Source organism: Pogoniulus pusillus, chromosome 38, assembly GCF_015220805.1.
Source record: "Pogoniulus pusillus isolate bPogPus1 chromosome 38, bPogPus1.pri, whole genome shotgun sequence".
NCBI classification, from domain to species: Eukaryota; Metazoa; Chordata; class Aves; order Piciformes; family Lybiidae; genus Pogoniulus; species Pogoniulus pusillus.
Window position 1 is genome coordinate 1,700,261 of NC_087301.1, and position 10,533 is coordinate 1,710,793.

Genomic DNA, 10,533 nt, shown 5'->3' on the forward strand with positions numbered 1-10,533 from the left:
AGAAAGACATTAAGAGGTTGGAGCATGTCCAGAGAAGGGCAACAAAGCTCGGGTAGGGTCTGGAGAACAGGGCTGGGGAGGAGCAGCTGAAGGAGCTGGGGGTGTTCAGGCTGGAGAAGAGGAGGTTGGGGGGAGACCTCATTGCTCTCTACAGCTCCCAGAAAGGAAGATGCAGTGAGGTGGAGTTGACCTCTTTTATCAGGTGATAGAAGGAGAGGAAATGGTCTGAAATTGTGCTAGGGGAGGTTTAGGTTGGAGATTAGGAAGAATTTCTTTGCTGCAAGAGTGATGAGGGACTAGAACAGGCTGCCCTGGGAGGTGGTGGATTCCCCATCCCTGGAGGTGTGCAAGAAATGTGTGGCCATGGCACTTGGGGACATGGCTTAGTGGCAATGGTGGTCTTAGGCTGGTGGTTGGACTCAATGATCTTGGAGGTCTTTTCCAGCCAAAACCAATTCAGTGATTCTGTGTAAAGCTATCAGCAAACCTTCCCTTCCAGCCAAACACTGGAGGAATGGAATCAGGGTGCTGAGATTTGCCATTTTCTGGGTGTAAATGTGAAATCCAGATTGGGCACTGCTAAATGGATACCATTCTGCTGGCTGCAGGCCAGAGCAGGCAATTACATTCTTCCTACCTTACTGCCCCTCCAGCCCCTTGTCTCCACTGGATATGTTACACTCTAATTCCTGTCTGGAGCTTGCTCATTATGTTACAAAAGCTTTCTCTTTTTTGCCCCTCTGAGTCCAGCTTGTGCACAGAGCACTGGCCAGCCCTCCAGCACTTGGCTCAGCTGCTGAAAGAGCCCAGAGAACCTGCTTTAGACATTTGATTGTGCTTGCTGGTGTCCTGGAGCATCCTTCCTGATGTTTCAGCCTGCAGAGCTGTGGGGAGGTGAATAGCTGAAAGGATCAGAGTGTTGCAGTCCTGTTTAAGCCTCTGGACTGAGGGAAGTTGCTTCTCTCTTCTCAGGGCCTTAGACTGGGGAGTGAGTTATGGGAAGGAATTCAAGCCCCCTGGATGGTGATTCTGCCCCTCTACTCCCTTCTGCTGAGACTCCACCTCAAGTACTGCAGCCACTTCTGGTGTTCCCATCATAAGAAGGACACAGAGCTGTTGAGGTGAGTCCAGAGGAGGTCACAAAGATGAGCCAAGGGCTGGAGAACCTCTTCTGTGAGGACAGGCTGAGGGAGCTGGAGAAGAGAAGGCTCTGGGGGGACCTTAGAGCTGCCTTCCAATAGCTGAAGGGATCAATCACAGAATCAGTTTGGTTGAAAGAGACCTTTAAGGTCATGGAGTCCAACTCTTAACCCAGCACTGCCAGGACACCATTAAACCATGTCCCTCTGCATCACATCTTCATGGCTTTAAAGCCACTCCAGGGATAGGAACTCCCTCCCTGAACTTGGGCAGTCTAGGCCAGGCTTGGCAACTTTCAGGAGGAAGAAATTGTTCCTCATGTCCAGCCTAAACCTCCCCTGGGGCTACTTGAGGCTGTTTCCTCTTGTCCTATCACTTGTTCCTTGGGAGAAGAGCACGACCCCACCTGGCTCCAACCTCCCTTCAGAGAGGTGTAGAGAGCAATGAGGTCTCCCCTTGGCCACCTTTTCCCCTGAACAATTGCAGGTCCCTCAGGCAGGCTGCACAGAGACCTTTCCTGAGGCTGCCTAGAGACAGGCCAAGGGGGATGGTTTGAAGCTGAGGCAGAGCAGGGTGAGAGTGGATCTTGGCAATAAGCTCTGCAATACAAGGGTGGAGAGACTCTGGGCTCTGCAGGTTGTGGATGCCTCCTCCCTGGAGTTATTCAAGGCCAGATAGGATGAGGCCTTGAGCAACCAAGTCTACCTGAGAGGCATCTCTGCCCATGGCAGGGGAGTTAGAGCAGATATCTCTGAGGTCCCTGCCAGCATAAACCACTCTGTGGTTGTCAGAGCTTTTCAAAGGCTGAAATATGTCCTCACTACCAGCTGGAGGAGGAGCCCCTGTGTCTTTGAGAACACTGGCAGTGTCCTGCTGCCAGGGTGTCCAGACCTCCCTGTTAAAGTAGCAGAACAATCCTGCCGTGATTGGAGATTAGCATCCAGCCTTTAGAAACCCTCTTTCTTGCACTGCTTTGAAGCTGGCTTTGAGTTCCCCACTTTGGAGTGCAGCTTGTGCCTGCTGGTGGCTCATTGGCCTTGACATCTCCTGCAGCTGCTGCACTGGAGTTGTTTTTCTCCTTTGGGAAGTGTTTACAGTTGCCTTCTTCCCTCACCCATTCAGTTCTGCTCTCTTCATCTCCCGGGCTCCCTGAAAAGGTTGCTCAAGCAGTACTTGAGGAGAGCATCCTGCATTCTGCTGCACTTCCTTCCTGTTCCCAGGCCCCTTCGCTGCTCCGTGGCGATGCAGGACAAGGGCCAGCAGGGGCGAGGATCAAAGCCCATAGAGCACTGTTCAGAAAGTGGAATGCCCACCACTCCTCCCGAGCCTCGGGCAGAGCCTCATTAACCTTCTGCTTCCCCCTCCTACTCCTTTACCCCTGGAAATCAACAAAGCCAAACAGAAGAGGTTGCCTGGGTTGAAGGAGGCTGAAGTGTGTGTGCTTGGTGTGAAAAAGCAAAAGCAAAGCCTCTGGCTAAAGCTCCTCTTCCTTGTGGGCCACTTCACATGTCTTAGGCAGCTCTTTAAACCCCGATGCTCTTTAGAGCTGAGCTCTTTAACTTTCTCCCTTCCTCCCCTTGCAGCCTTCATTCTCTCCTTGTCCTGCTCCTTCCGCTCTGCTCCTTTCTCTTTTGTCCTCTGAGAAGGACTCTTTTAATCCTCTTGTACTGCAGATTAAAGCTATTAGAGCCTCCCCAACCTGACATTTTCTCAGAGAGGCTCACAGCCAGATCTTTATGAGTGCTCTCTCTCTGTCTGCTGCTGCCTTTCTTCTCTGCCCACTAAACCTCCCTCCCTGACCTTTCCCTCAAGAGAGAAGGGCTGGAGCTTGCAATCCCCTGGAGGCAGAGGCTGCTCTCAGCAGGGTTTGGGGTGCAGGAAATTAAGACCCATGGAACTGAACAAGTAAATAAGGAGAGAAAGAAAAAGTGATGGGAATTAAGAGACAGAACCAAAGCAACTTTCACCATGTTTGGAAACCCAATGCTGGGCCTGGGCCTGAGTCTCAACAAGAGCTTGTAGTGATAGGATGAGGGGAAATGGTTTTGGGCTGGAAGAAGGGAGATTTGGAAGAAGTTGTTTACAGTGAGGGTGGTGAGACACTGGCACAGGTTGAGGATGGTGAGACACTGGCACAGGTTGCCCACATTCTGTGCTTCTGTGCTCCACAACCTCCCTGAATTTGTTCAAGGCCAGCTTGGATGATGCCTTGAGCAACCTGAGCTGCTGGGAGGTGTCCCTGGGGGAATGGAACTGGATGATCTTTAAGGTCCCTTCCAATCTAGACCATTCTGTGAATCTAGGCTTTACTGCAACCTGAAGAGGTTAGCACAGCACCCAGATCTGCACAGTGTTAGGACATCTGCTGACCACTTATTGCCTGTGGCAAGGGAGTACAGGTCAGGGTTTGGTCCTGCAAGGCCTTACTTGTGTCAAGTCTTTTAAGTCTGGAAAAGAGCAGCCTGAGGGGGATCTGATCAGTACATTAAAGGTGGGTGTCAGGAGGATGGGCCCAGGCTTTGTTCAGTGATAGGCTCAAACTTGAACATGAGAAGTTCACAGGATATTAGGGGTTGGAAGGGACCCAAAGAGATCATCCAGTCCAACCCCCCTGCCAGAGCAGGACCACACAATCTAGCTCAGGGCACACAGGAACACATCCAGACAGGCCTGGAAAGGCTCCACAGAAGGAGACTCCTGTGCCAGGGCTCTGGGACCCTTACAGTCAAGAAGTTCCCCCTTGTGTTGAGCTGGAACCTCCTGTGCTGCAGCTTCCATCCATTGCTGCTTGTCCTATCCCAGGGAGCAGAACCTGTCCCCCCCCCAGCCCTCAGAGATTTAGAAACATTGATTCAGGCCCCTCTCAGTCTTCTCTTCTCCAGACTAAGCAGCCCCAAGTCCCTCTTCCTCTCCTCCTCAGGCAGTGCTCCAATCCCCTCATCATCCTTGGAGCCCTCTGCTGGACTCTCTCCAGCAGATCCCTGTCCCTCTTAAACTGGGGAGCCCAAAACTGAAGGCAGTACTCAGGATGAAGTCTCAGCAGGGCAGAGCAGAGGGGAAGGAGAACCTCTCTTGATCTGCTGGACACACTCTGCTGAATGCACCCCAGGATCCCATTGTCCCTCTTGGCCACAAGGACACACTGCTGGTTTCCCTGAATCTACACAGCTAAAGATGAGGAGGAACTTCTGTAATTGAAGGAGCAGCCTGCCCAGAGAAGTGTTGGAGTCTCCATCTCTGGAGACAGTCCAGACCCATCTGGATGTGTTCTTGTGTGACCTTTTCTAGGTGCAGCTGCCTTGGCAATGGGTTTGGAGTGGATGATCTTCAGAGGTCCCTTCCAAGCCCTCCCATTCTGTGGTTTATAGGTGAGTTACCTTTTATCTCTGTTTCAAAAGGTCACACAGAGGATTTTACTTATCATAGAATCATAGACTCAACCAGGTTGGAAGAGACCTCCAAGCTCAACCTAGCACCCAGCCCTGGCCAATCAACCAGACCATGGCACTAAGTGCCCCAGCCAGGCTTTGCTCAAACACCCCCAGGGACAGCAACTCCACCGCCTCCCTGGGCAGCCCATTCCAATGCCAACCACTCTCTCATAAGCACCTTGAGAGCACAGCTTCAGAAGCCATGAGTGGAGCTGGGAAACATGTGAAAGGTTGGTCCAGCACCTCCAGACCTGGCTAAAGCAGGCACTGACCACACATTTGCAGGCATTGCTGTGATGACAAACCAACTCATGGCATTTGTGCTCTCCTGAGTGAACACAGGCTTCTTGGAGGCAGCAGAGGAATTGCTTTCAAAGCAAATAAGAGATGCAACTGTCCCTTTTTGAGGGGGGGAGGGCAAAAGTTGCCCTTGGCAGCCCAGCTTGCTGATAATGAAATGGAAGGGGGAGCTGGCCCCCAGAGGGGCCGTACGTGTGAACCACTGCCATGTGGAATCCCTAAGCCCTAGCTCAGTAATTACTGATTTTCTAGCAAGCAGCTTTTCCTTTCTCTTTGTGTGGGCCCTCTCCCCCTCCATGTGTGCCTGAGCAGGGGCTGGATGTAATGAAAAGCTCCGGGCAGCAGCTGAGAACAAAAGCCAGGGGCACATCGTGCTCGCCGGTGGGGATATGAGAGGCGCTGGGCTGCCGCCTCCCACCAGGCTGCTCTGCACTGGGAGAGCTCCGTGGGCACGGTGGGCTGGGGGGAGCCTCTTATTAACCTTAATCTGCAGCAAGGAGCTGTGTCCAGGCAGTGGCCTGGTTTCATAGCTACAGAGGCTCGCTCCCAGGCGTGCAGCCTTATGAAGGGGCAATCTCCCCAGCAACTCCAGTGCGCTGTTTTGTCTCATCTGAAGGAGAAATGTCACCATCAGCAGCCTCCTGGGCTGGCAGCTCCGTGCTGGTGACCACATATCCAGCTTCAACCTTTTGGTTGCTGGGGTGAAAGGGCCTCTTTATCTCCACAGGGAGAGGCAGATGAATCCCAGGCTCAAACAAGGGGTCTGCTTTTTGGGTTGCTGGTTTTCTCTTTCACCCTCCCCTTCTGATTCAAGGACTCTTTATTATGCTTTTAATTTTCAGCTACGAGTGGGAGGGAGCAGTAAGGTTGGAGAAGTGATGAAGTGGGGGACATACAGCCTCTCACAGTGGGGAAAGGCCCCAGCCACCAGTGTGTGAAAAGAGAAGCAGTGTGGGGGTTAGAAATATCAGCTGCATGGGCAGTGTGGGATGGGCAAGAGCTGTGCTTGGCTGCTGCGAGGCCAGGACGTGCACAGCACCCTGTGGGCAGCACTGAGCCATGTCCCTCCCAGAGGTGATGCCACTCGTGGGTCCTTCAGGAGCTATCATGCTACATGACTGTGAGAAAGAGCCATGGATGTTCATAGAGTCAGAAGAACTGTTTTGATTGGAAAAGTCCTCCAAGATCATCCAGTCCAACCTTCCACCCCACACCACCATGGCCACTAAACCACGTCCCAAAGTGCCATGGCCACAGATTTCTTGAACACCTCCAGGGATGGGGACTCCACCACCTCCCTGGGCAGCCTGTGCCAGTTCCCACAAAGAAATTGTTCCTCATCTGCAACTTAAACCTCCCCTGGCACAATTTCAGGCCATTTCCTCTCCTATCATCTGATACTAGGGAGAAGAGACCAACTTCCACCTCCCTGCACTCTCAGGGAGCTGAAGAGACCAATGAGGTCTCCCCTCAGCCTCCCTTTCTGCAGGCTAAGTCTCTCCAGCTCCTCAGCTGCTCCTCCCCAGCCCTGTTCTCCAGACCCTTCCCCAGCTTTGTTGCCCTTCTCTGGACTCTCTCCATCCCTCAATGTCCTTCTTGGAGTGAGGTGCTTGAAACTGAGCCCAGTATTTGAGGTGCAGCCTCACCAGTGCTGAGTAGAGAGGGCCAAGTACAACCACAGGTGAGCCTGGAAGAATTAAGATCAGGTTGTGAGGTTGCTCTGCCTTTCTGCCTGCTGCTGGCACAGCCAAGGCAGCTGAGCTGGCAGCTCCTGCCCTCCATCTGATTGCTGATAGCACCTGGGACTTGTTTGTTGCAAAACCACTGCTGGGTGGTTTGTCTGCAAGATACTCTGGAGGTTTGCGGCCATGGAGGGAGCTGAGACCTTTCAGAGCATTAGCACTTGGTAATCTCTTCCTGACAGCTGCTCTGATGCTATCTGTGCAGCCAGGGCCACTGGAGGCGTTGGTTTGTGTGCCTGCAGCGTGCTCTGTGCCAGTAGGGATCTTGTCAATGCTTTTGTCTGGTCAGGCCAACAAAACATTCTTGGGTTCCTCCCTCATCTGCAGCATCCACAGGCTGCAGGCACCTTCTGTTCCTCACTCAGATTTCCTCCCATGCTCCTCTGGAGGTGACCTTGGCAGAGGAAGTCTCTCCTCTCCAAAAATTGGCTGTTGGAACAGGTGAGTAACTGCAAGGATGCAGATTTGCCTCTTGTTGCTCTCTTTGGGATGAGGTGATGAAGATGAAGGACTCAGAGCTTTCCCAGCTTGGCTGCCTGGTGAAAAGCTTTCCCATCGGTGGTGTTCATCACTGTATCAAAAGGCAGAGTGCTTTTATTGCAGCAGGTCTGCCCTGGGCTCCCTGCACTCCATCCAGCTGCCTCATGAAGCTCATTCCCATAACCTCGTGGCTGTCACTCTCACCACACCTCAGCACAGGCATCCCTGCCCATCTCCTGATCCCAGATTCATCTACATCTCAAAGGAGAAGGCTCTGAAAATCCTTCTGCCCCTCAGGTTAGGCACTCAAAGTGGCATTTGCCACCACCTGCATGGAAAAGCAGGATGGCAGGGCCTGGCCTGTCCATGCCATGGCTTTGCTGCATTGAGGTGCTGGAGCATGTCCAGAGAAGGGGAATAAAGCTGGGGAAGGGTTTGGAGAACAGGGCTGGGGAGGAGCAGCTGAGGAACTGGGGGAGTTTAGTCTGGAGAAGAGGAGGCTGAGAGGAGACCTCATTGCTCTCTACAGCTCCATGAGATGAGGTTGCAGTGAGGTGGGGATTGGCCTCTTCTCCTGAGAGAGGAGAGGAAATGACCTGAAATTGTGCTGGCAAGGTTTAGGTTGGAAGTTAGGAAGAATTTCTTTGCTTCAAGAGTGGTCAGATATTGGCACAGGCTGCCCAGGGAGGTGGTGGAGTCCCCACCCCTGGAGATGGTCAAAAGACACATGGATGTGGTGCTCAGGGACATGGTTTAGTGGCAGTGGCTCAGCAGTAGTGCTGGGACTGTGAGCTCCAAGCAGTTGGACTTGACCTCAAAGATCTCTTCCAACCTCAAGAGTTCTATGGCTCTATGAATAGGCACAGTCCTTTTTAAGGGCTGTTCTTGGCCCAATCTGCTTCACCAACAGAAATAACCTGTTCCACCCCCTTGGGCAAGTTCACCTGAAGCTGCAAAGCTGGGTGAGAACAGGCTGTGTGAAGTGCACCACCCCAGCAGAGCCTGAAAGCAAACACCAGCACTGTCTCTTTTCGATCACATTCCTTTCCACGACAGGCTGACCACTTCCAAGCCAAGAATGTCACTAACCTCTCATATTTCTCCTGGTCATTTCTGTCCTGCAACTGGAATGCAGCCACAGGCAAAAGAGGAGTTGAGTTGAACACCCTCCATGAGAGGGATCCAGACTTAAGAGACATTATCTCATCGATGGTGAACAAGGCTGGCACGCCATCAGCCCTGATACTCCTTGGCCAGCTCAGCCTGCGTGGTGGGGGACATGGGGAGGGAGTATCTGCCAGGCTTCACTTGCAGTGCCAAGCTCATGCTAGTCAACTGTGGTGAGATCCTGGCTGGCAGCCTCGGCAAAGCATCGCCATCAAGTTGGAAAACAGCACAGAGCAGGGCCCTGTGCTTGTGGGAGACAGAGGACAGGGAGAGGTTGAGGAGAGTTGAGCAGTGTGGTGGTTAGGAATGAAGAAGTGAGACTGGTGATAGAGCTCTGGAGCAGGCTGCCCAGAGAGGTTGTGGAGACTCCTTCTCTGGAGACCTTCAAAACCCATCTGGACATGTTCCTGTGGAACCTGATCCAGGTAAACCTGTGCTGGACCCAGTGATCTGCAGAGGTCCCTTCAACTCCTACCATTCTGTCACTCTGTGGTTGCATGGAGGGAAGGAGGGCAACAGGATTGAAAACTGCACTTCTTCATTGAGGCTTGGGAGGAGAAGTGTGGGTGAGAGGAACACAGATTCATAGAATGGGTTGGGTTGGAAGGGACCTCAATTTCCAACTCCCCTCTCCTGCCTCACCTTTCTTGGGTGACAATGATGGACCTACAGCTGTAGCTACTAATACTCATCAAAAAAGCTCCTGTTGCTTGCTCTGTAGCTCAAACTGTCCTTAAGAACAGGTTCATCTCTTCTGCTTGGCAGCAGCAGCTGTCTTTTGCCCGGTGTGGCACAAGCACTGGCAGACAAGACAGCACTAAGAGGTTTTGCAATCTGTCAGCCCTCTAGATCCTTCTAGGGGTGGTGGTGGGGAGAAAACATCAAAAGGACCTGATTGCATCACGGTGTGAAATTAGAAAGTGGTTGCAATAGGGGAAAGAAAATCCCTTGGGAAAGCAAAGGGATGGCTCCATCTGAGCAAATCCCCCCCCAGCGCTGCGCCGATTGCACTTCAAAGCACCAGCTTGGAAAGTGCAGGTGCTGGGAGCCACCAGCAGCACTGCCACAGTGAGCATCCTCCTGAGACAGCTTTCCACTGCCAAAGGTGCTCATTTAAAGGTGAGCTGCCTTTAAAGTGTGTGCTTGCAGGCCTCAGCCCTGCAGCAGCAGGTTGCAGGTGGAGACACCTCCCTTGGCTCTCAGTGGCTTTTGAAGGACTGCAGCCCTTCAGGTGTTTCTCTGAAGGAGAATGAGTTTGGTGGAACCTTGTAGCTCCCAAGCATACTTTGTGCTATCAAGTCCAGGCTTGCCTGCACCCTGTCGAGGGGGAGCTTCTTGACTGGCAGGGTCCCAGAGCACTGGCACAGGCTCCCCAGAGGGGCTGTAGAGTTTCCTTCTCTAGAGAGTTTCCAGGCCTGTCTGGATGTGTTCTGTGTGCCCTGAGCTAGATTGGATGGTGCTGCTCTGGCAGGGGGTTGGACTGGATGATCTCTTTGGGTCCCTTCCAACCCCTGACATCCTGTGAGCCTGTGTCCTCACATGGACCTCTGATGCTGTGGATGGAGTTGGGGTAGATGGGCATGAGCATGCCTCGTCCTGACACATCTAGGAGTCACAGAATCAGAGAACTGCTTCAGCTGGAAAAGATCCTTTCAGGTCATCCAGTTCAACTCTCAACCCAACGCCACCAAGGCCATCAAACCATAGCCCAAAGTGCCATGGCCACACGTTTCTAGAACCTCCCCTGGGATGGGGACTCCACCACCTCCCTGGGCAGCCTGTTCACTCAGCTTGGAATGCTCTCTCCGTTCGCTTTTGTCTGGGGAGCTCTGCTTCGCCCCTCAGCCGCACACGAAGGGATGTGCGGAGGAGCAGCCGCTGCTGGGACTCGGTGCAGGAGCCACGAGAGGGAGCCCCGGCTCTGGGCCTCGCCTTTGTGCCGCGGCCAGGCGGAGCCACGAGGTGGCGCTGCTGTCCCAGCCGCCGCACGGCTGCGAGGGACGAGGCACGGCCGCCGCGGGCTGCGCACCGCACCGAGCCGCCGCACTGTGCCGCTGCACTGTGCCACCGCACCGTGCCACCGCACCGTGCCGCCGCACCGTGCCGCCGCACCGAGCCGCCGCACCGAGCCACCGCACTGTGCCACCGCACCGTGCCACCGCACCGAGCCACCGCATTGTGCCACCGCACCGAGCCACCGCACCGAGCCACCGCACCGAGCCGCCGCACCGAGCCACCGCACTGTGCCACCGCACCGAGCCGCCGCACTGTGC

The 10,533-nt window shown here is 53.7% G+C and overlaps 1 long non-coding RNA gene across 1 annotated transcript; it reads left to right on the forward strand.

The window, feature by feature from the left end:
- Nucleotides 1-984: 984 nt before the first annotated feature.
- Nucleotides 985-9,075, forward strand: LOC135191176 (uncharacterized). Its single transcript, XR_010308743.1, has 3 exons — nucleotides 985-1,121; nucleotides 4,429-4,508; nucleotides 8,229-9,075. It is a non-coding gene; the product is annotated as an uncharacterized LOC135191176 (long non-coding RNA).
- The last annotated feature ends 1,458 nt before the right edge of the window (nucleotides 9,076-10,533 follow it).